The following is a 23867-nucleotide window of genomic DNA, read 5'->3' on the forward strand; positions in this document are numbered from 1 at the left end:
CAACAACAGGAAAAAAAAGACAGAAAACCCCGGAAAAAAATTAATCTCGAAGAGTGCTCTTCTCCTTTAATTTGTTTTTGCAGGAGGCAAACTGTCCTGCACTCCCTGATGTTGGGGCAAGCCCACCCACACCCCTCAAACTTATATATACCAATTCCAAGATAGACATAGCTCAGAAAAAAGGGAATATTCTGAGAAATAGCCATCTCAGACTAAGCATATGTTATATCTGTTTTTTGGCTACACAGTCTCCATGTGGGTCCGGACATTTCAAATGGTTACTGATACATTCACTTGTTTGTGTCTGGCAGCTCATGCTTCACATTTTAGTGATCAAACATCAGAAGTCATGAATATACTACATTATACTGTATGGTACCTGGTCAGCTCAAAACATCTCTGCCTAACCACCATCCCACTTATCCAGTACTACACCCCTATAGCATCCTACTATACTCCTAACCACCTGGTCTGTTAAAACCATTATACTAACAACTGGCTCTGTTCATGCTACTCCACTGGGTAAGCCACACTAATACTCTACTAACTTCTCCAACAAAACTAGCATCTACCACCCTCTAAAGGAACAAACCTTCAAATCTCTATAAACTTCACTATATTAATTAACATCTATAACCTCTCTAGTATACCAACAATCCCAATGCTAACTGTATCTTATTTACATGGGCAATTTTAATTACTGTCTGAATGTAAAATTATTGCTTTTTCAATTCCTCTGTGTTATGACTTTAGACCCATGTGATATTTTGCGATGATTGTTACATAGATGAAAATGTGTTATGTGTACCAAAGCCAATGTATTGTATTTTTTGCTTGAACTACTTTGTAAATGATACTTGGAGATTTCCTCCACAGGAGGCCCAAGACCCTGTACTGTACTTTCTTAAATGAACTGTATTGTAAAAGATACTTGGAGCTTTTCTCCCCGGGCCACCACTGAAAATGGACCTGTGTCCAGTCGGACTATCCCGGTTAACAAATGTAAAATAAATAAATAAATAAATAAATAAAAATACAGCCAACACTCTGACCACATATAAATCTTATAATAACATCAGCTCCACAGAGAAGTGACATTATTTTGCTTTTCTCTGTACTTAAGCTTGCCCCAAGAATAATTTTATTTCAGCAATCACTTTTGGGTGTGAGTATTGCAGGGCTTACCCACAGTTGGTATAGTCTGGTCATGACGGCTTCGAAGGAGGGTCAGTAAAGCAGGAAGTGACCTTAGTTTATATATTCAGTTCTTCTAGTCACACTGTTAGTGTATCCCTCCATGCAGATGTACACTATCATAAATTTGCATGGTGAAGGCATAAAAGTCCTGGCTGTTTCATGAGTCACACAGCCCAGCTCAGGGAAGGAGTTAGTTCTTTAGTAGGCCACAAGACAGAAGATGTCTACAAATCTCAAAAAAGGGAGTGGGGGAGTTAACAAAATGTTCTGTTTTTCAAAGACTATTTTAGATAAGCCTCATAAGAACAAAACATTTACAAGCACTTTAAAACAAGTCCTTAAACTGCAAAACTTGAAATGTTTGCATTTGCTTTTGTAGTAACTTATTTTCTGACAATCTACAAGGGAGGTGGAGGCTGAGAAAAATTATGTGGCATCCTTTTTTATCTGTTTTTTTCTGCTACCAAAATGTACAATCATTCCTTTACTTTCTGTGCGTCTTTATAAAAAACAAAGCAAAGAAAAAGAAAAACATCAGAAATGCTGTAATGACTGCCATACTTTCTGTGGTACTGCATGATAATTGAAATGTATTTAACTTAAGGGAACCAGTAATAAGAATGCAGAAGTGAACAGCAAAAGTGAAATTGGAATATTTAATGTCAGTCTAAAACTCTTGGAAATGATTAACACTTCCCTGTTAAACAGTACTACTGTTTTTAAAGATAGTGATGGGGAAGGAATCTTCTAAGCAAGGCAGTGCCATAAGCAGGATATTCAAACACACACAACAAATGTATCTCATCCTAATACATCCACTCAGAAAAAGGTAATCATACATTCAGAATATGGCAATATGGTTTACCCAGTTAAAATAATAAGGACGCAAATGTATTGTATAAATAACATGAATTTGATTTTCACAGTCTCTATATATACTTCATGACTCAGCAAGTGGTTTAACACACTTCTTACACATTTCTGAGTAAACAGCATTAATATTTTATCAAACTGAACTGGCTAATAAAAGAATATAACATAGAAATTGCAGAAAAAAACAGAATACTACTACAGCATTGCTGAATGCTATGCAATAAATAATGCCTTAATGACGTTTTAAAACAGAATGAGCAACTATGCAACATTAAGTTAAAATTTTTTACTAAGATTTTGCAGGATTTCAATATGGTTCTGAAGACTGAGAGAAGGAAGCTGCCCCTGCCAAGACTGAGGCAAAGTCCAAGGCACTAAAAGCCAAGAAGCTTGTCTGTAAGGGAGTTCACAGTCACAGGAAAAAGAAGATTCAGACAACTCCCACCCTCAGGAGGCCAAAGACACTCAGACTGAAAATGCAGCTGAAATACCCCAGCAAAAGCACCCTAAGGCAGAACAACTTGATAATTATGTTATTACCAAGTTTCCTCTAAACACAGACCTGGCTGGAAGAAGACTAAAGAAAATAACATGTTGGTGTTCATTGTCAATGCTACAGCAAACTAAGACAAGACAAAGCAGGTGGTCAACAAACTCTATGATATAGATATGTCAAAGGTAAACACACTGATCAAGCCTGATGGTGAATAGAAAGCATATGTCCATCTAGCTCAATAGATGTTGCCAATAAAACTGGAATCACATAAATGCTCAAAATGTACAGCTGTTTATTAAACTAACATTGCAAAAGAAAAAAAAGTTGCAGGATTTCTGTAAGCTAATTGTGAGTGCTTATGTCATGATTTAAAGAATATACAAAAGCACCAGTCTAATGTAAAATTTATGGATCTGTGACGACTGAGCATAACTACTGTCACTTCTTGAAAGTACAGGCAGATATGCATGGACATCTCTCAGATCTTTCATACAGCTGCCACCAAAAGGAAGAACATAGTTTAGTGTCCACCCATTCTGGTTTCTGGCTGGGCTGTTTTTTTATGTGGAATCTCCATGTCTTCCCTGTGTCTGTGTAGGTTTTTGTTATAGCCTCTGATTTTCTGTTACAGTCCAATGATGTGACAATAGGTAAAATGCTGGTCGTGTGTGTGTGTGTGTGTGTGTGTGTGTGTGTGTGTGTGTGTGTGTGTGTGTGTCCTGAGATAGACTGACAAAGACTCCATCCAGGATTGGTTCTTTACTGTATACCACTATTTGCTGGAGTAAGCTCCAGCTCCCTCCACTTCTCAGAAAAATTAAAGCAAATATTGGAAAAATGAATGCAGGAATGAAAAAAAACTGACGTGAATGTAATACTGCAAGACAAGGTAACGGTATTAATCAAAAAGAAAACAAACAATAGCAGTGCACATATATGATATATATATGTAGCTTTCCAACCTATTTGGTTTCTGTAAAAAAAGTCTACCATTAAGCCTTCAAAATGTACGGGAGGACAAGACAGTTAAGGAACTATAAAACAAACCTGAAACAGCTCAGATGAGTCACTTCTCTACTGCTCATGTCTACTCAGTGATAACCCATGTTCTTTAAAAGATTACTTTCATTGTCCTAAAATTCATCAAGTGCAATGTACAGCAATAAATGAGGTACAGTCTAAGATAAGATGCCTGTAGAAGAAAAATGATTTCTGAATTGATTACAGGCTAATTAATCAATAGTCCCCAATGTGAATAATAAGGGTAATACTGAATGTTTTGTGTTCTCCTTCTATCAAAAGTCCACAGCAGTTCTGTTACAACGGTCAATGTACCTTCAGCTATAGTTCTATAGCCTTCAATTAAATGGATGGCAGTCTCTCTCTGATGGGAGAGAATTTCTAAAGATCCATGCTCCCCTTTCAGTCACTGTGGTGTGTTCTTACCTGTCTTCTGGCCATTCTTTCTAGTCTTCCCCACTTCATGTATGCAAACGAATCATGTGATATAGTATCCATTGTAAAACAAGAATTATCTGTTAAATTCACTTGAAGCATTTAGTGTCCACACAGTTGTCCAACTCATTCTCCTCCCCCACTCTGAATATCACATTTTGACCTGAGTGCCTTACTTGCCTTCATCTGAACATCCTATTCATAAATACATATATGTGTGTAGTCTCTCCATCCCAATCACCTGAGAAGCTTTTTCATTTCCAGATAAAGTAAGGTACCCTGCATCAATGAACTATGCCATCTCTTCCATTCTACATCACTTCTTTGTGCCTCCACACTCTTTCCTTCTCCATGGAGAATATTCTGCACCTTCATCAAATCATATACTCATTTCTCCTCCACAGTATATACTCCAGAATTAAAGACTCACACTGGTTGCACATCTCCTTGTGAAGGCCAAGAAAAAAATGGCAGTGCCAAAACACAAGCAGGGGAAGCTTATGCATGTGACATTGCTTGAACTGTTGGTATCACTTAGAGGATGACTTCCATATCCTGCTACCCAGGGCATAAACACAGGGCCTCCCCAGGTACATGTCTAACACTGGTGACACAAACAGCAAAGGAGCTAAAGAAGCAAGACAGGGGAGGCAAAACTAAACATGAGGCACTGGTGTGCCCCAAAACTAGAAACATCAAAATGAAACCTTGCCAAAACTCCACACCAGTGATTCATGGAATTTAACCTCTCAGCTATATGTCCTTGAATTCTGCTAGTACTACTAACATCCAATTCACAACACACGTGACTATTTTTTAACTTTTATTAAATTATAACAAGTGACAAGAATGCATACATTAATAGAAAATAAATTAAAGCATAATAACGTATTCAAATACATTACACATTACATATTTGTTTTCATTCTTTATAATAACTGTCATTCAGTTTAACATTACATAAATTGCTCAATTCCTGTCTTCTCTTATACCTCACTCCTCTTCCTGAACAATATTCAGCATATACTGTTCACACAAATGCCATTGATTTCTGTGTTAAGTTGCCCCTTCACTTTTCTAAAGATCCACCTTTTAGTCTATTTATTTTTTCTTTTACAATACTCAGTATTGAACTGTGAGCGTGTTTATGTCTGTGTGAGTATATGCATGTATGTGAGTGACAGGGTCTATATTACATCGTCGAACTCACAGGAGTTCGAACGATGTAATATCGAACCATGAAGTTCAAAACCCAAGGATTACGAAAACACAGAACAGCAATTTTTTCCCAGGGGAAAAAAGCACTGTTCCGGTACAAAAAAGAAAAAACACGTACACTTTAAACTTAAACTACACCCCCCTACTTAAATATACCAACTCCGAGATCGCACCACAGTGGAGGAAATAGCAAAGCCTCAAAAATGGCCCATCGATTTTTTTCCCTGGGAAAAAAATAGGTGTGCCGTGGCTTCACTATTTTCCGATTTCGGACATTTGTGTTAGATTTTACAATGTTCGGACTCCTGTGAGTTCGACGTTGTAATATAAACCTGAGTGACAGCGAGCTCAATCAAGATATTTTATACTCGCTAAGCAGCACTTTTGCTGTTTAGTGAGTGTAAAAACTAAGTAAAACAGAAAAAAGTGTGCACATTTGTGTGTGTGTGTGTGTGTGTGTGTGTGTGTGTGTGTGTGTGTGTGTGTGTGTGTGTGTGTGTGTGTGTGTGTGTGTGTGTGTGTGTGTGTGTGTGTGTGTGTGTGTGTGTGTGTGTGTGTGTGTGTGTGTGTGTGTGTGTGTGTGTGTGTGTGTGTGTGTGTGCGCGTGTGCGTATGTATAAGAGAACAGAGTGAGGTCAATGGGCCAGTGGCAGCAGCAGTAAAGAGGTTTGCATACCTCCCAACCTTTTAGCTCAAGAAATCTGGATAAAGCCTGAAATAAAAAGGAAACAAAGGCTCAAAAATAGGAACAGATTTAAATGTTGTCCTTATAAAATTACAAACTAGCTTAAATAACAGGATTTGTATCAATATAAAATTTCAGAAAGAAATAAAGTCTGAAAGTCAAATTTATGTCATTATTTAGTGACTTCAACCTCCAATGACTGACAAAAAAACACAAATTTTAGGAGTAGGGGACCAAAAAATAAAATAAATATCTAGATATTTTTTCTTTAAAAAATGACATATTTTGGATGTAAAATGCTTCCTCCAACACCATTTGCATATACTATAGCAAATTTGAAATCATTGGCTATGTTACATCCCAAATGTATAAAAAAATAATATAGTATTAAAAACAAAACATAAGTAAAACACAACAATTTTGCAGACAGTCCATTCTCTAAGGGCAATAATGCCCTCTAGGGTGTGTGTTATTGTGGAAATAAAACCCTTCCAGGGGTGTAAAGGCCCTACACCACAGAATACTCCTGGGTGGGCATTATTTCCACAATAACACACACCCTGTTGGGCATTATTGCTTGCTTAAAATATGTCAGTTTATTACACTTTCAAAATACGCATTCCCACTTACCTCTTTCCTCCAAATAACACCTCCAACATTTGCTGTCTACTTGTGGAAAATTTCTTTGAAGATTGCTTGCAGTATGAATACATTTCTTAGCAAAAATTCTAAACTTTTTGGACTTTGATACATATCTGACAGCAATATATATGTCCTTCCATTGTGACCTTGCAAACTGCTTTTCCAGTCTCTCTTCACAACCTTTTCTACCCTCCTCTGATTCTTATGGTTATCATGCAGTATTTTATATGGCCTACTAATTACCCTCTCTTAAAAGCATCTTCTTTTCTAGATTCAGTTAAAAACTCTACCAGGAGCAGGACTTTCACTTAGGAGTCCCCTATCCCTTTTTCTTTGCCTATATTCTAGTATCAATCCCTGGCACAGAAGGCAGTCTCTAGCCAGCAGCCCAAACTTCTTCTTGGCTTTATTTCACTCTGTTATTTATCCCTCTCTTCTCACCTTAGTTCCTTTGCCATTTTTTTCCAGTAAATTCCATTCCCATCTTGTCTATTTTCTGTACCCTTATGTGCACTCATCTATATTGATAAAATCTCTTTTCTCCATTCCTGTGCTGGATTATTTCTTAGAATACTTTTTACAGCTTTATGAATATAGTATTCTGTCTAGTCCACAATGCACAAAATTATTCATCCACTGAGATAATCACACAAACCAGACCACTTTTCACCCTGTCTTCTCTAAATGAATAAATACTAACTTAAACACAGATAGTACAGTCGTGATAGCAAACGTACCATAACAATAGATGTTCGAATGATCACTACTGCAGTAGCCTTAGCTATATGGGTTTTATCCTGTGAAGGATATAACAACTGGCCAGCTTCTAAGCTCCTGGGCACCATCCAAGTGCCCAAACTGTTAGGCAGCTTGAGCTGAGTTGACTAAAAGCCAAGTCTGGGCACCAAGCCTTCAGATGTTTCCTGCCAACAGAGAGAGGGAGGCTGAGCCCTGAAAGAGTAATGCTAGGAAGAACAAAAATTAACAACTATACCCTGGCATAAGCAACACACCAAAAAAATAAATAGATAACTAAATAAAGGGGTGGAGGAAGGGAGTGGCTACTGCAGCACTGATCACTTGAACATCTAATTATGGTAAGTTTACTTACACAACTGTACTATGCTCAACATATTGATTATTGCTGCAGTAGCCTTAACTATATGAGTAGATTACCCTAGCTTACTACATTTGGGAGGTGGAAGGAGAAGAGTCCAGAAGCCCCTGGAGAAAGGTCCTTGGAAAGCCTGATCTATATCTTGAGAAGGAATCAAGTTTATAGTGCTTTGTAAAAGTATGTACAGAGGACCAAGTTGCAGTTTCTAGGCTACTTCTAGAATCCAACCATTTCCAAAAAGCCATACATCAAGCCAAGGCCCTGGTATAATTGATATTGAACCTGCCTGGAAAAAAATTATTGTGGTGAGTTTTTAAAAAAAAGTAATAGCCTTAGACAACCATTTGGAAACAGTCAGTATTGACACAGGTTGTCCCTTATTCTTACCTTCAGAAGGATCTGAAAGATTTAGTTCTGTCAAGATAGTATCCAAATTGTCAATGGACTTCCAAGGTATCCGTTTTCCACTGTTTTTAAGATCAGTAAAGATCAGTAAATAAAATGAGGGAATGGATAGTTTGGCTGAAAGTATACTTGGATACCACTTTAGGAAAAAAAAAATCAAGTATGTTCTCAAAGAAACCATTTCTCTGTTGAAAATGAGATAGGCTAACTCACCATAAGATCTTGCAACTCAGATTCTCTTCTTACAGAGGTCACAGCAATCAGTAAAACTATTTTCCATGTAAAGGAACCAAGTCAGCCAGATTAGCTGGTTCAAATGGTGCAACTGTTAGCTTCTCTAACATAAAATTAAGATACCAAGAAGGGGCCACTGATTTTCTTGAAGACTTCTTAAGTAAAGCCCCGTTCAAAAACATTTTGATATGAGAAAGCCTTGAAAGAGGAGAATCCAAGGACAGACATGCTGAAATCGCCAAAAATTAACTTTATGGAGGACTAAGGAACACCACAGTAAACTATATCACAACAATATTGTAAAATACTGTAAAACCAGAGAACAACTAGCTGAAAATGGGTGCTGGGTATGTTGCTGGTACCAACAAGAAAACCCTTTCCATTTGCTAATATATGCTTTTCTAGTAGCAGACTTTCTTGTCTCCACTAGTACCTGCTGGACGTCCTCAATAAACAGATGCCTAATGAAAAATACAACTCTATCATCCATGCAGCCAGTTGACGTTGACTAGGGCTGAGGTGGATCAAACAACCCTGATCTTGTGTGAATATATCCTTTTTATTTTTGAGGAAGCTTGTGGTAAATGTCTTTGTCCATTTCCAAAAGAAAGGAGAACAGCTGTTGTCTGGGCTAGAAAAGGAGTCACTACAGATATCCTATGAGTTTCCTTCTGAATCTTCAAAAGTACCCTTGATATCAGTGAATAGGGTAGAGAAGCATGCAGGAATATTCTTGTCAAAGAAAACGAAAAAAGCATATGTTTTCCAGGTCTTGAAACAAAGAATCATTAAGCAGAATCTTGCCAGCTGATTATTTAGAGAGGTGGCAAATGGGTCTACTACAGGAAGTGACTCCCTGATCTAATTTGCATACTTGAGTGACTGCCCTATCCTATTCAGCTTGTCTGCCATACAATATTGCTCTGACAGAATGAAGGATGCCTGTAGAGTGAGATAGTGCTGTAAAGCAATAATACAAGCTAACACTGCTAATCTGCAAAGGAGGTATGATCTAGTTCTCTACTGCTTGAAAAAGTAGCATGTGACTGTGATATTGTCTGAAACAATCAGAAGAGATCCTGGGGGCCAAGGATGATTCAGAAAGTTGAGTGCCTTGATCGATTTATATGCTTGCATCTGTCCATAAATGCCCCATACACCCTGCACTATTATCCTTCCTGAAACTGCTCCCCAATTAAAGTCCAAAACATCTGTGATGAATGACTGCTTTGGAACAGGGAGGAATAAGAACAGACCAGAATTTAGGGATATTTGTTGTCTCCACCAAATAATTTTTTTTGACAAACCCCAGCACTGGGATTTGAAAGACCAAGGGATGTTGATATGTTGATGCTAGGACCAATTCCCATAGGTACCATTGTATCTTTCTCGTGTGGCATCCTGCCAGGGGAATCATAAGACTCACAGATGCCATGATACCTAAAATCCTAAGGTATTCCCTTGGACTAACTGAAGTCTGAGTGGGTACCTTAGAAATAGATCTAGATATAGATCTATTTTTCCTGTAGAAATAAATCTCTTTAAACTGATGTATCCAGTCAAAATCCCAGGGACATAATATGTGTGAAGGAGTCAAAAAAGACTTATGAATGTTCTATTGGAATCCCACTTTTTGTAAGAGACCTTTCGTCCAAGTCAGAGATTCCTGACATTTTGAAAAAGACTCTGCAAAGATAAACAAGTCATCTAACTATGGAAAAAAGAAAATGGATACCCTGTAGCCTGCAACAAGCTTTAACTGGAGCCAGCTACTCAGTGATCACTCTTGGTGCAGTTGATAGTCCAAAGAGTAAAGCGGAGAACTGATAAAGTTATCCAGACACCCAAATCTTAAAGTGTATTGATCATGTTCTGAAGCAAGTGCAAATAAACCTGTGAAGCTTGATAGTACCTCCTTACCAAATACAGAACCAAATTGTACATTGTTTTTCCATTTTATTTTGCTGATAAGGATGGCTTCCTGGACTTTTTTCTCAGAGATGAAAATGCTTCCCATAACATCATGAAAGACCAAACCCACAATGCCTCAGTTGTTAAATTAATGTATAAACTACTTTATTTTCATGACAATGTATCAACTGTAGTTTCTTACTTCTTATAAAGTCAATCTTTCAGCTAGTTTTTTGGATGTGGGACACCTCACATTTAAAATTAACATTGATTATGTGTTAGTCAAACCACAATGTACATGAGTATCTCTTCTTGCAAACAGGTAAGTTGTTTCTGCTTACCCATAATGCAATTCAGTATTATGAAAAACACTGCCCAATACCTACAATACCATCATTGTGTGTGTGTGTGTGTGTGTGTCTGTGTGTGTGTGTGTGTGTGTGTGTGTGTGTGTGTGTGTGTGTGTGTGTGTGCGTGCGTGTGTGCGTGTGTGTGTATGTGTGTGTGTGTGTGGTGGTGGTGGTGGTGGTGTATTGAAAAAATGAGTAAACAGTGAAACTAAAAAAACAAGCAGCACACTATTAACTTAATTTTTCGCAAAATCATTTACAACTGTAAGATGAGGAATATAATTGGAAATGAAAGTAGCTGGAAAACAAAGATAATTGCAAAAGTGACCAATACTCTTTAAGAAATGCCTGAAGTCTGGATAAAAAGGAATGCAATTATAAGAATCTTTTAAATGAAAAGTTACAAAGAAACTTGAATGAGGAAGACGAGGTAACAAATTCTAAAGTGACTTCATTTTTAAGTTAGGCACTATCACAAACAGGTCTAAGAAGAAAGATCCAGAACTGGTCCCCAAGCATCTTTTTTATTTGGGACTGCAAACATCCTTGAACGAAAACGTTTCCCAGCTAGGGAAGCAGGAACTGGTTCTATCATTCACTGGAACATCATATAATGAAGGATAGGTGGAAATAAAACAGTCTAGTCTAGTGGATGAGGAATAACCTCCGGGAAAGGAGGAATATCTTCTCACTGCCATCTATTGCCTTGATGAATGATCTTTAGAGCCCACTTGTCTGAAACTACCTGTTGTCAAAGAGGAAAATGGAGATTCAGACTTTCTGGAAGGGAAAATAGACTGCCAGGGTGGGAGAAGGGAACAAAGTCCCTTAAATAGTCTTGCCATTATGCCAAAATTGGGTGAGGGGTTAGAAAATCCCTTAGAAAATTGGAAAAAGGAAGGCAGAAAATTGAAGAGATTCCCTGATTTGACTTACCCCTTTCATCACATTTTTTTATCTCCTCTGCAGCAAAGGAACCAAAAAGTGAATCTTTATTGAAAACAGAAAATAAAATCTCATTATTCATACCCTCGTGGGAGGTTCTGAGAATGTTAGGCAAACCTCCTCAAAACAGTACCAATGGTTATAACCCTGGGAGAATTATCAACTGAGTCATACACATACTGTAAACCAAGAACTATGACTATTAGAAGATCTAACCAAATAATTTAAAGATGTTTCCTCACAAGAAAAAAATGCAGACCAAACATTCCTCATACTTTCACAATTAGTCAAAATAAACATTAACACGTAAGCCTGACAATAAAAAATCCTGAAAATCAAAGCTGCAGAAGCATGCACTATTTTTCCTTACCGTTCATTAATCTCCATATGCTTATCAGAAAGAGTAGGATAAGGATTAAGTAACTGTTTAGTAGCAGTACGAATAACTAAAGCTATAGCTGCTGGGTTAGGTTTGAAAAGAGTGTATAAAAATTTAAAATGACTGAGGAACTTTATACCTTCTATCTGCCTTTTTAGGGGCAGCAGGCTAGCTCTCAGGAACAATACAGTCATAGAGACACACACATCCTCCAAAGCTGGCAAAACTAGACGAAAAGTTGAAAGTTCAGGAAATTCCTTATGTAACAGCTTATACATTTTTTGAGAGTGGCTGAGAAACCTCAGTGTGTTCCCACTGAAAACACTGGTACATTCTGGAAGCAGTCTCAAAGTGACAGGAACCCTAAAGGGAGAATCAGAAACTGAGCTCTCCTCTAAGTGTGAACTGAACTGAGGAGAAATCCTGTATCTGTCCCTTCAGCTTCTTGTCCAGATTTAGAATCATGAATCTCTTCAGGAAACGGGGTATTCTTCTTTCTTTTTTCCACAAAGTAATAAATAAGAAAGATCAAAAGCCTGAATAAAACCTTGAGCCAATCCCAGTAAACTACTCCTGTCTAAGGAAATTTGAGGAAGAGGTGATGCATATTTAGTTTTCTGATTTTTTATTTTTTCATAGAAAACAATTGAGGCCAACAGTGTTATAAATTGCAGCAGTAGATTCCTCAGGGATGTGCACAACATTCTGATGAAACACAGAAGCCCTTCCGGTTCCTTCTACCAGGACCAACAAGAGTGGCTCTCATTTGCCTACTGAGTGGACCCCAACAGTCGCAGAGGATGTGGTTAACACCCCATGGTCCATAGTGGCTGTAGATGTTACACCAGAGGGAAACGGAAAAGATGAGTGGTCTGAGGTACAAGAAATGACCACAGCAGACTTGGCCACCTGCAGCTAGGCATATTTCTAGCCTCCTGTGTTTGCATAGGCTATTTGCTTATTTTTTTCCACTTCAGGGTGAAAGAAGGACTTACCTCAAAGGTCAATCTGAAAATGATGCCTTTTTCCGGTGGAAAACAAGCAATTGTCAGTAAAATTTTAATGTCTTAAAAAGTCAATTTGTTCACATAAAAAACAGTAAAAAGCACTTTAAAACACTTGTCAGCCCAGAGAAGTAAAGTAAATGCAATTTCTCCTCAGAAAATTTTCTTAAATACTTTAAACAACTTTTAAGCTGGCAGGAAAAAACAGTTCTCAGTTCTCTCATTTAAAAGTACAATACAGTCTCATGGCAGTCTTTTAAATCACAAACTCCTAGCTTTAAAATAATTTTGATGAAGGGGAAAGTATTAATAATCACCAAAATAAGTGAATGTAAGGTTTTTCCCAAATTGAACTTACCTGCCAGCAAAAGAACAGCCCAAGCCAACTGTCAATTCTCAAAAGCCTCAGAGGAGTTTAGCCTTTGGCAGTAGTAAAACCCTGATTGGCTTGGTGCTCAAACTTGTCTTTTAGTCACCTGAGCTCGAGCTGTATGACAGTTTTGGCATGTGGAAGGTGCCTTGAAGCTTTGGAAGCTGACTGGCTGTTATATCCTTGGCAGGATATAGCGAATACATTTAAGGTTACTGAAGCAGTGATCAATATGAGGAATATCGCCTGTTTCTACTTCCAAAACCATTAAAGTACACTTTTTACACAGCAAGCAAACCCCCTCCGGTATTCAGTAAATTTTCCATTTTAGCACCGTCTGAAAACAAACCTGCCAACAAATGTGGCCTCTTCTGATGAAAACACCAAAACGCCTAGCTCTGTAGTACACAGGGATAAGCAACTAAGTACGACCAAAGTGATACAAGTTTGATTAGAAGACTGGGTATGGAAAAAAAACTGCAGAAGTAGAAGTTAGCAGATAATGCAGGCTCAACTATTTTGGGGTGAAGATGCTGGTCCAGGTGGCTGACTCACCATATGCAAGCAGAGGCTTTCAGGTGACAGTGTTGCAGTCATTAACCGGGGGTACAGTGTTGGCTTACCAAGCTGAGGATGGCAGCAATAATGTGTAGGATTAAGCACTTACAATCTTGGGAAGGGCGCAGAAGGCCTTCATGGTGAAGGAAAGTGCCCATAACAGTCAGCAGGGCAGAGTCTGAAACTTCTTTACTGATTGAATCACTAGATGGTCACAAACACCTCCATGGCTAACTGGATGGTGGCCCCATCCAATCAGCTCTCACCTCAGCAGCAAGGACTCCCAAAAGGGGTGAGGAAACAAATGGACCTAAGAATCACATTAGAGGGACTGATAGTAAGCAGGCATTGTGAGAAAAATACTAGAAAAAAAAAACTCCAAACAAATCTGGACCTTACACTAATCCCTGTGACAATCACTAGTCATCACCATCATGGCAAATATATCCTCATAACCAGAATACAGTATTCTCTTCCCTGAAATCAATGATAAATCTGTTTAGGACCATAACAACCAAGCTCACTAATGATTTTCATAAAATGTACTGAGTCAAATAGTTTATAAATCAGGATACACTGGACAAACAGAAATGCCTTTGCTCATTTCTAAATTTGCTGAATTACAGTATCATAAGAATTATACTGATATGAGTCCCCCTGTATAAAAGCATCAGCTCTAAGACAACTGCCTGTGTTCTCTCAAAGAAGATGTTAGACTCACTGCACTGTACTTCCTAGATGTGCACTAGCTCTAACATGATGCAGAGATGACACCACTGTTATCATTCATCCTTATGCACAGTAATGCTTTGCAAGGATGTGTTAAAACTACCACTATAAGTTCAATAATGACCTCCCTTAGCCAACTACTTAGTTCATATGTTCACAGGTATATACTAGGCTAAAGACCACTAGGACCCATATAAGCCTAGCTGTGTAACCGAAATGTGACCCACAAATTTGATTTATACAGAGGTTGATTTACTGCCTGCCTCTAACACAGACATTGGCACTAGACCAAGAGTGACTTTCCAATTACCCATCCACTTGTACATGTTGCGCTTCAATAACGTTATGGGAAGAACACTGCTTCACATGAATGGTGAGCCTGTTCCAGAGAATGAGAATTTCCTGAGAAACATTGCCTGTTTCTACAACATGCTCTACATATGTCACAAGCAAACTTTAGGTCTTTTGAACTAGTACTTCTGATAATGTTTGTTTTGCAGATGAGCAAAAGGTTCATAAAAGCAGGGTCCAGGGATGCCTTGTATGCCAAGAAAAGATTCCCCTTCAGAAGTCTGTATAATACTGAGTAAAGAGACAGGATCTTGAGGAGATCAGAGAAGGGCATTGTGTTTACTCCCTGTATTCTTTTTATAAGGAACCTTTGTGGACATTCCAGCTGATTTCTGTGTCTGGTGAGGTACAATCCAAAGGGGGTCTTATACTCTATAATGGGTCTGATGAGTGCCAACTACAGTACGATATCTTCTATGGACCTAGAAGCCATGCCATTACTTATAAGTTGAGGAATATAGAAGGATTTTCTTACTACCTTGGACACATGTTGCTTGAAGGCTGGGTTACTATTTACATGAGGTCCCAGATCCCTGACTAATGAATCAACTTTTAGGGGTGTTTCACTGATGACACAGTTACCCAGGTAGGCCAAATTCACATTAGGTATTATAATGCATTTCTTGGTAGTGAGTTTTAAGACATGGCTTTGGAACTAAGCGTATGTCTGTGTTAGACCTTCCTGAAGAGTGTTCTTATCTTGGGAGGATTCATTGACTGCTCCCAGTTTGCAATAATCTGTGAACTTGGTCAGCCAGAGGCCTTTGACATTGTCTTTTATCTCCAATATGTAGATGCCAAAGAGGAGTGGGTTCAGCACAGAGCCCTGAGGGACTCCACTGGTGACTGACCTCTTTGTAGAGTTGACCTTACAGATCCTAACCTCTTGGGTCCTATCTGTGAGCCAGCTAGTTCTCCAGCATGTTATAAAGTGGTTTATGCCTATCTCCACAAGTTTGTTGACAATGCCCAAATGGGGAATTGTATCAAATACTTTATCCATGTCTAGGCAGACAGTATGTACAGTTTTCCCTTCATCCATTACTTTAGTGACATTTCCAAAGAAGTCCACCATATTCAGTAAGCTTGATCTTCCTTTGACAAAGCAAATTGGGATGGATCCAGTATCTGCAGGCCTTCTATGTCAGCATTTCACCAATATCCTTAATTTCAAACCACTTAACTGTGAACTTCTCTCCACTTATATAAATATACATACCTACACCATCTCAAAAACCTCCCACATATCTTTGCATAATGTAAAACACTATCTTAGCTATCATTTACTAACAATGTGATAGGTACTTTAATTTTCTTTTCACTAATAGGCACACAAATTCTTTGCTCCATTCTACTGCTCCTGTCAACTTCTTGTACACAAAGTACTAAACTGTTTCTCTCTCAACAAAACATGCTCATCAACATGACCTGTCATACCTCTTCTCAGTGTCATAAATGCTCTCTTCATCTGCACAGACAAAGCTACAGCAAGTGTAAACTACATTAGGTTTTTCTGTCCTATTTTTAGATTACATTTCATAAACTTACTTACTAATCCTGCTATTAACAAATGAGTTCACATGCATTTATAATTCTTTGAATTCCTCTTATCTAGCAAAATAAAAACAATGTCTTTATTTCTGTAACAAAACAACTGTATAATCTTAAAATCTCAAATTCTTTTATCTCGGCTTATCCTTCACTCAATATTATAATATGCATACATGTTGGATGCTCATTGTGACCTCGAGGTCTTACCAGCCTTAAATTTGCAAGTTCTTCCCTACAGTTTTAAAATGAAATCTCAAATTTTACACTTCACTGAAGGTGAGCTGACAAAATGTACTGATCCCCCCCCCATATAAGCACATCTGAAATATTTGTTGACCCATTTCCTCTTCTGAATCAGGAACCTCTGTTCTTAGAGAACTACATATACCAGTCCTCACTGCATAAAGACATCTAAAATATATGTTACACATTCCCCTTGATTCAGGGCCCTTCCATATTACATATGATATTCACTGCATTTCCAGCAATATACACTAGCTCTTCCTGCATGAAAACATCTGAAATACTCACTAGACATTCTCTTCTGATTCATGGACAACCTCCAGTCTTACAGAAGGTATCATACACCACATCTTCAGCCATCAAACTCCAGCCTCCCTCTACTTCCTGTTGGCAGCTATACCCTCCCCAGCATGCATCCAATAGCAGCTCTCACAAACAAAGCCACCACTTCAACATGTACCTTGACTCCAAAATGTCTAACAAACCAAACAAATTTATTCTTTTAAAACCATATCCAACTCTATCACATGTAATCTACGGTTTTGTAATTCTTATCAAAACTACTTCAGCCGTTAATGAGAGACTAAAATGTTAGCCTCCTTTTCCTCAGATGTACTCCATACAATGGTTTATCCTCTGTCACTGACATACACACACGCAAACTAGTTATTTACAAAGTAATTTGGAGCACATGACCTACACTTTTACCCACCTTGCTCAAAACAATGCTTATTTTCATAATAAAATAACAACATTAATACAGTGTTTTTATAATACAATAACATTTATTCAGCAGCTTCTTTCTCTAATGTCTAAAATGTACTTCTTTATTCGTTTCTTTACTAACCATGTAAGAGAAAACTCGTATTACTTATTTATCTCTTTTCTTTATTGACCATATAAGAGAAAGTTGGTTCAGAGACAATTTTCAGTCATGACCCAGGCCAAAAGACAAAGACATTACACAGACTATTTCAGCATTACACATTTGAAAGAGCAATATGGTATAGGTTACAAGCTGAAAGTTTCAGAGAACATGACAGAGTAAAAAGTCATACCACACAAAGCATAAAAAAAAGAAGTTATGTTCTTACCATAACATTCCATCTGTGTTGTTGATCTTCATTCATTCACTACTGATGGGTATCGGTTCCGTCCTCGGAACCGAGTCGGCCGTTATAACAAGCTCAAGCCAGCCAAGAAACTCTTGAGCTAAGCTTACCCATAGTGCCCCTCTCTATATCACCTCAGATCGAGTTTGCCCGTAAGAAAGGAAGAGAAAAAGCAGAGACTTTATCTAAGCAAATTCCCTACCATAAGGTTGAACTAAATCCGAACCTCCAGGAGTCTTTCGGAGTTGGATGGCCAGTGGGAGGTAATGAATGAATGAAGCTCAACAACACAGATGGAAATTATGGTAAGAACATAACTTCTTTATCTGATGTTGTTAATCTTCATTCATTCATTACTGATGGGACAGAGTCCCTAGCTACTTTATTTCCTGGGAGGCCCTAAGGAAGGATATTCCTGAGCACCACTGAACCAAAGGAAGCTCTCTCCCTGGAGACCAAATTCAATTTGTAATGCGTGATAAAGGTATGAGGGGTGGCCCATGTTGCTGCTGCACAAATGTCATCCATGGAAGCTCTTGCATGGAAGGCAACAGATGTTGTGACTGATCTGGTTGAATGCACTTTGACCTTAGATGGTAGAAGAGCTTTGTTTTGTTGATAGATAAAGCAAATGCAGTCTCTCAGTCATTTAGACAGAGTCACTTTGGAAACAGATCTTCTCAATTTTGGTCCGGATAATGATATGAATAATTGGTCAGATTTTCGTAGTGATTTAGTCCTGTCCAAGTAGAATTGCAATTGTCTATGCACATCAAGTAAATGTAATAATATTCTCCTTTGTTAGAAAAATTTGGAAAGAAAACTGGCAGATCAATTGTTTGATTAACAGTCAAATCGGAAATAACTTTGGGTAAGAAGGTGGGATTAGTCCGCAGTGATACTCTGTCTTTATGGAAACCATGTAATGACGTTTTATGCACAAAGCTTGTAGTTCAGATATTCGTCTTGCTGAGGTAATAGCTACCACGAATAAATTTTTCCAGGATACAAATTTTATATCACAAGTGGCAGCAGGTTTGAAAGAAGGACGAGTCAAGGATTGTAGAACTAGTGCCAAATTCCAAGGCTTGATTAGGTCTTTGAAGGGTTGTCTAGTGCGCATGACACCTTTCAAAAAGGTTTTTATAGGGACAGTGAAAAATCAGTGAAGTGTCCTGGAAGACATTATGGAAGTTAGAAATAGCCACCAGGTGAGGATAAGTTATTTTGTCTGGCAATTACTGGAAGTGGAGGAACCAAGCTGTCAGCTTGAGGCTCGATATGTTTGGATGTATCAACCCTTGTGGGTGCGACAGCAACTCCGGAGTTGGATCCAGAATCCATGGTTGATGTATAGGTGAGGCCAAAGAAAGGGAAAGCAAACTTGTCGGGTCCAATAGGGTGCAATGAGGATTACTCTACTTCTCAACTGAAGAGCCTTCTTTAGAAATTGTGGGATCACAGGAAGGGGAGGGAAGGCATAAAGAAGTCCCATGGGCCAAGCTTGTACTAAAGCATCCCTCAGGGTCTTCTCCTGTGGGGGAATTAGGGCAAAGTAGCTGCTGCATTTGTGATTTGTGGAAAATGCGAATAGACTGCAGCAAGGCTGGCCCTGGTGACTGAAGATCTTCGTCACTGTGATAGGATTCAGGGACCACTCGTGAGGCAGGAGAATGCATCTGCTCAGTTTGTCTGCAATTATGTTGGAATCCCCTGAAATTTGCATTGCTGTCAGGGAGCGGTTGGAAGCTATTGCCAATTGCCAAATTTTCATGGCCTCCTGACACAACAGGTAGGACTTGGTTCCTCCTTGCTTGTTGATGCACCAGACTATGGACATGCTGTTGGACTGGATAGCAATTCTCCCTGATGGGAGGACAGGTTGGAATGCTTGCAATGCTAGAAGCACTGCCCTTAGTTCTAGGGCACTGATATGCAGGTTGGCCTCCACGGGTGACCAACTGCCTTGGACTGTCTTTCTCTGGAAGAGGCCCCCCACCCCATCAGGGAAGCGTCCGTGGTCACTATGGCCTTGGGCTGAGAGGGGGAGAAAGGACAACTTCATAGGCCTTTTTCTGGCTTCATCCACCAAATAAGTCCTGTTTGCATTGATTTGTTATGCGATCTAAAAGGACATAGGACACGTCAAAGGGGACCACTGCATTAGTAAAAGCCACTGTAGAGGCTTCATGTGTAGCCTTGCCAGAGTAACTATTGTAATCAGTGTTGCCATAGATCCTAGTAGTTGAAGGACTGCTCGAGCTGAAACTTTGTCCTGAGAGAGTATCACCCGGAGTTGAGACCTTAGTCTTTCTAACCTGTGAAATGGGATGGAGACTAGACAAGACTGAGTACTGAAAGTTGCCCCTATGAATTCCAGACTTTGAGAAGGAGTCAACTGGCATTTCTCTTCGTTTATTGAGATCCCTAAGGATTTTGCTAGCTTTAGGGTGTAATGTAAGACTGTAACCAGTAGACACTTGGTGGGGGTAGTAAGGTGTCAATCATCTAAATATGGACACACCCAGAATCCTTGCAGACTAAAGTGAGCTGTTATCACTGCCATGCATTTGGTGGACACTCTGGGGGCCACAGACAGACCAAAGGGCAGCGTTCGGAATTGGTAGTGATTGGCTCCCAGCTGGAAGTGGAGGAATCTTCTGAAGCATTTGTCCATTTTTATGTGGTAATACGCATCCTGAAGATCTATCAAGCACATCCAATCATCTTTCTCTAGAAATGGTAGAGTAGAGTGAACCGTGATCATCCGGAATTTTGTTTGTCTGACAAATTTGTTTAGGAAGCTGAAGTCTAAGATTGGCCTCCAGTCCCATCTTTTTTGGCACTAAAAAGAACCGTGAGTAAAATCTGGATCCTATGTGGTCTGGTGGGACTGCTTGCATGACTCTTTTTAGGAGCAGCTTTTGTATTTCTTGAGCTGCTGCTTCCCTTTGACTGGGTGGAACGTCGGGAACATGCCTTAGTGGCCTTTGGTAAAGGTAGAAAGGTATGTGAAAACCACTGGTAATTATCATCTGCACCCAAGAATCTATGATTATCATTTGGCAGGCAAAGTGATGCATAGAAAATTGTCCCCCGACTGCTTCCAGAGGTAAGCAATCGGGCCGCTCTTCAGGAGCGCTGATAGAACTGTCCAGGGAAAGAATCTCTGGATCCCTGATTACGTGGACCCCCTCTGCCTCTATAGGGGAATCTTCCAGATGAGTTCCCCCCACTGCCCAGGAGGGTAAACTCGCCACATGTGTCAAGGAAAGGACCCTGGGACTTCTTGTACCACATCTTTCCACTCCTCTGATTCCTAGAGTAAGATCATTGGGGGGGGGGGGGGGGAACACACGCCCACAGCAGAGAGGGTCTTACTGTCCTTTTCACACCTGGGTAAAGTGTCTTTTACCTTTGGGCCAAAAAGAGAAGAGGCCTCCATGGGAGCATTGAGAAAGGAAGACTTAAAGGGTCTATATTACTTACTTAAACTGTCAGAATGTCGAGTACCCTTTTATCGACACCTAAGTGTTGAACGTCCTCTTCAGCGGATGGCCACATCATCGATTTCTTTCCAAGGGAAAGAAATCGGTTGGCCTTTGTTTGAAATCTGCCCTTTTCCCTGCTGTAGTGTGATCTCGGAGTTAGTATATTTAGTTGGGGGGGCACAGCCCCCCACATCTGGGGATGTGGGGGGTGAAGCCCCCCTCTTCATAGTGTTAGTTAAATTGTGTTGTGTGTATTTGGGCTACCAATTTCTTTCCCTTAGAAAGAAATCGATGATGTGGCCGTTCGATGAAGAGGATGTTCGACACTTAGGTGTCGATGGAAGGGTACTCAACTTCTGACAGTTCGAATAAGTAATATAGACCCCACTTAAAAGGGTCCACAAAATCACAAAGGCACATCCAGGCATGACATCTCATGACAACTCCTGCACCTGCTGCTCTAGCCGCACCTTCGGTAGTGTGAGAAATCAACCACATGGATAAGTTAGACATAGATTCCACGGTAGCAAGCTGTGAGGCAACTGTGTTACATACCTCATCAGAAACTACTTCTGCTGAGGTTACTGAGAGCTCGGAGATTAGGTCTCTCTGGAACCTGGTAAAATGTGCCAAGTAATTCAAGGACTGAATGACAAAGGTTGATGAAGAGTACACCTGCTTCCCTAACCTATCTATCACCCGAGACACTCTGTCTGGGGGATGGACAGTAGGGCTTTCCTTGGCAAGCTCTTTCTTAGTGGCCGCTGCCACCATCATAGCATCTACAGATAGGCCTTTGGACCAGGGTGGGTTGTCCTCTGGTGGAGAAAGAATTTTGTCTAGTCTCCGGGAGATCCAAGCGTGCTGCACGATGAGCTGAACTAGGTCATCTGCAGGCGGGGTCATCCAAGAAGTACAGGGTCGAGCACGGAAAGCCTACAAAAATACAGACTCCTCAGAGGAAGGCTTGGTGGGATTCCAGTCTCCCCGCTGCTTTAAAATTTCCAGTATGTCTCCAAAGGAGACATCCTCAGGAGGCGACCGTGGAGACCCATCCCCTTCATCATAGTCTCCTCGGGGGAATCCAAGTGCTTCCTCTTGCATGATCTCTTACATGGTACCTCCTCAGTGGGGACATCTGAGGAGGACTCTGAAGAGTGGGTACCTTGTGAAAGGGTATCTTGAGGTTCCCCTACTCGACGTCCCAGAGGAGTGGACTGTGTCAACTGTGGTTTAGAGGACAGATATATATGGGTTTCTGGTGCCGAAGGAACCAGCTATGAGCCTGCAAAGGCAAGTGCCCTCTTCATCACCTACAAAGCAGGCCCGCCTGAAGAGGGGTGGGAGCCTGGAACTGAGAAAGACAACCTCGGGACCAGGGTCATGAAGGCTCTGTGGCGCCAAGATAACCACAACCGTAGTAGATGGCGCTGTAGAAAAAAATAGGTGCTGTACTAGGGGTTACAGTGCCGAAAGCCCAGACCAGTCACAATCCCGAGGATGGCTAAGCTCTGAGTGGGTCGAAGGCCATAGGGTAGACTCCAGAGCCATGATAAGGTCTAAAAATGGAACCGAAGAAGCTGGTATCGGGACAGGCATCTGTGTTGAGGGCTCCGATACCTCCAAGGAGGTCGAAGAAGGAATATATGTCGGAGTCTGTAGAAACAATTCCTCAGCTCCGGGTGGGAGGGAAGATTTGGAAGGAGATGGAATTCCTCTGACCGCCAATAGCTGATCCACAAGTATCACTATGTCGAATTCCAAAAGGCTCCTGGAGGAGCAGGTTGACATCCCCGATGGAGAATCAGGGTGTTCTAGAAAGGGACTGCACTTTTGTCCAAAAAAGGGATCTGCTGACTGGGAATATCAGGTCCGAGGCAATATTTCACCTTTTGGCACTGTGGTCAAAAGGCCAGTAAGTTGTATAAGGGGAGGTAGTGACCACAGTTGGGGGAGCTATTTTTGGTGCTGAAAGGGGTATCGGTACTGTAGCAGTAGCTTGTACCATGGAAGATAAAGTTTCGGATGGTTCCGTAGTCAGGAGCGGTCCCAAAATAGGTGCTTGAGACAATGGTGCCAAGGACGGTACCGTGGTTGATGGCTGAGGCCCTGGACCCGAGGATAGCACCGTAGAAGGGATTTGAGGCCCCGGTGTCAAAGTTGCTGGTGTTAATTTAAAAAGCTTTGTTTTTGGTTCCATAGATTTAACAGATTTTGAGTCACTAAAATGTGGAGAGGAGGGGACAGACTGGCTCCTCTTTTTGTGTTCCTTCTTAGGAAGGGTTGAGCCCTCCATCTCAGATATAGCCTCCAAGAAGGGAGTTTTCAGGAGACCCTTGAGTATCAATTTATTTTTTCTTTCTGTCAAGGTACAGGCACTAAAGCCCTGACATATGTCACATGGGGGTTGAATTTTCAGATGCAGTACCCCGAGACAGTAAACACAAGAGAAATTACTATCTGAATTCCGCATTTTTCTGCTGCACAGATCACATTGCTTAAAGCCTGTTATTCCTTTTTTACCTGCCATCTTCAAAAATAACCAAAACAC

General features: G+C 40.1%; 1 protein-coding gene and 1 pseudogene across 4 annotated transcripts in view; one reads left to right on the forward strand and one right to left on the reverse strand.

Moving 5' to 3' along the window:
- The window catches only part of LOC122797312, a 74507-nt pseudogene extending 71670 nt beyond the window's left edge, over positions 1-2837 (forward strand).
- IKZF1 (IKAROS family zinc finger 1) overlaps positions 1-23867 on the reverse strand; it is a 1028383-nt gene that overhangs the window by 976447 nt on the left and 28069 nt on the right. The window lies entirely within an intron of this gene.

The sequence above is a fragment of the Protopterus annectens genome, chromosome 3.part0, assembly GCF_019279795.1.
Source record: "Protopterus annectens isolate FY-2018-M chromosome 3.part0, PAN1.0, whole genome shotgun sequence".
NCBI classification, from domain to species: domain Eukaryota; kingdom Metazoa; phylum Chordata; order Ceratodontiformes; family Protopteridae; genus Protopterus; species Protopterus annectens.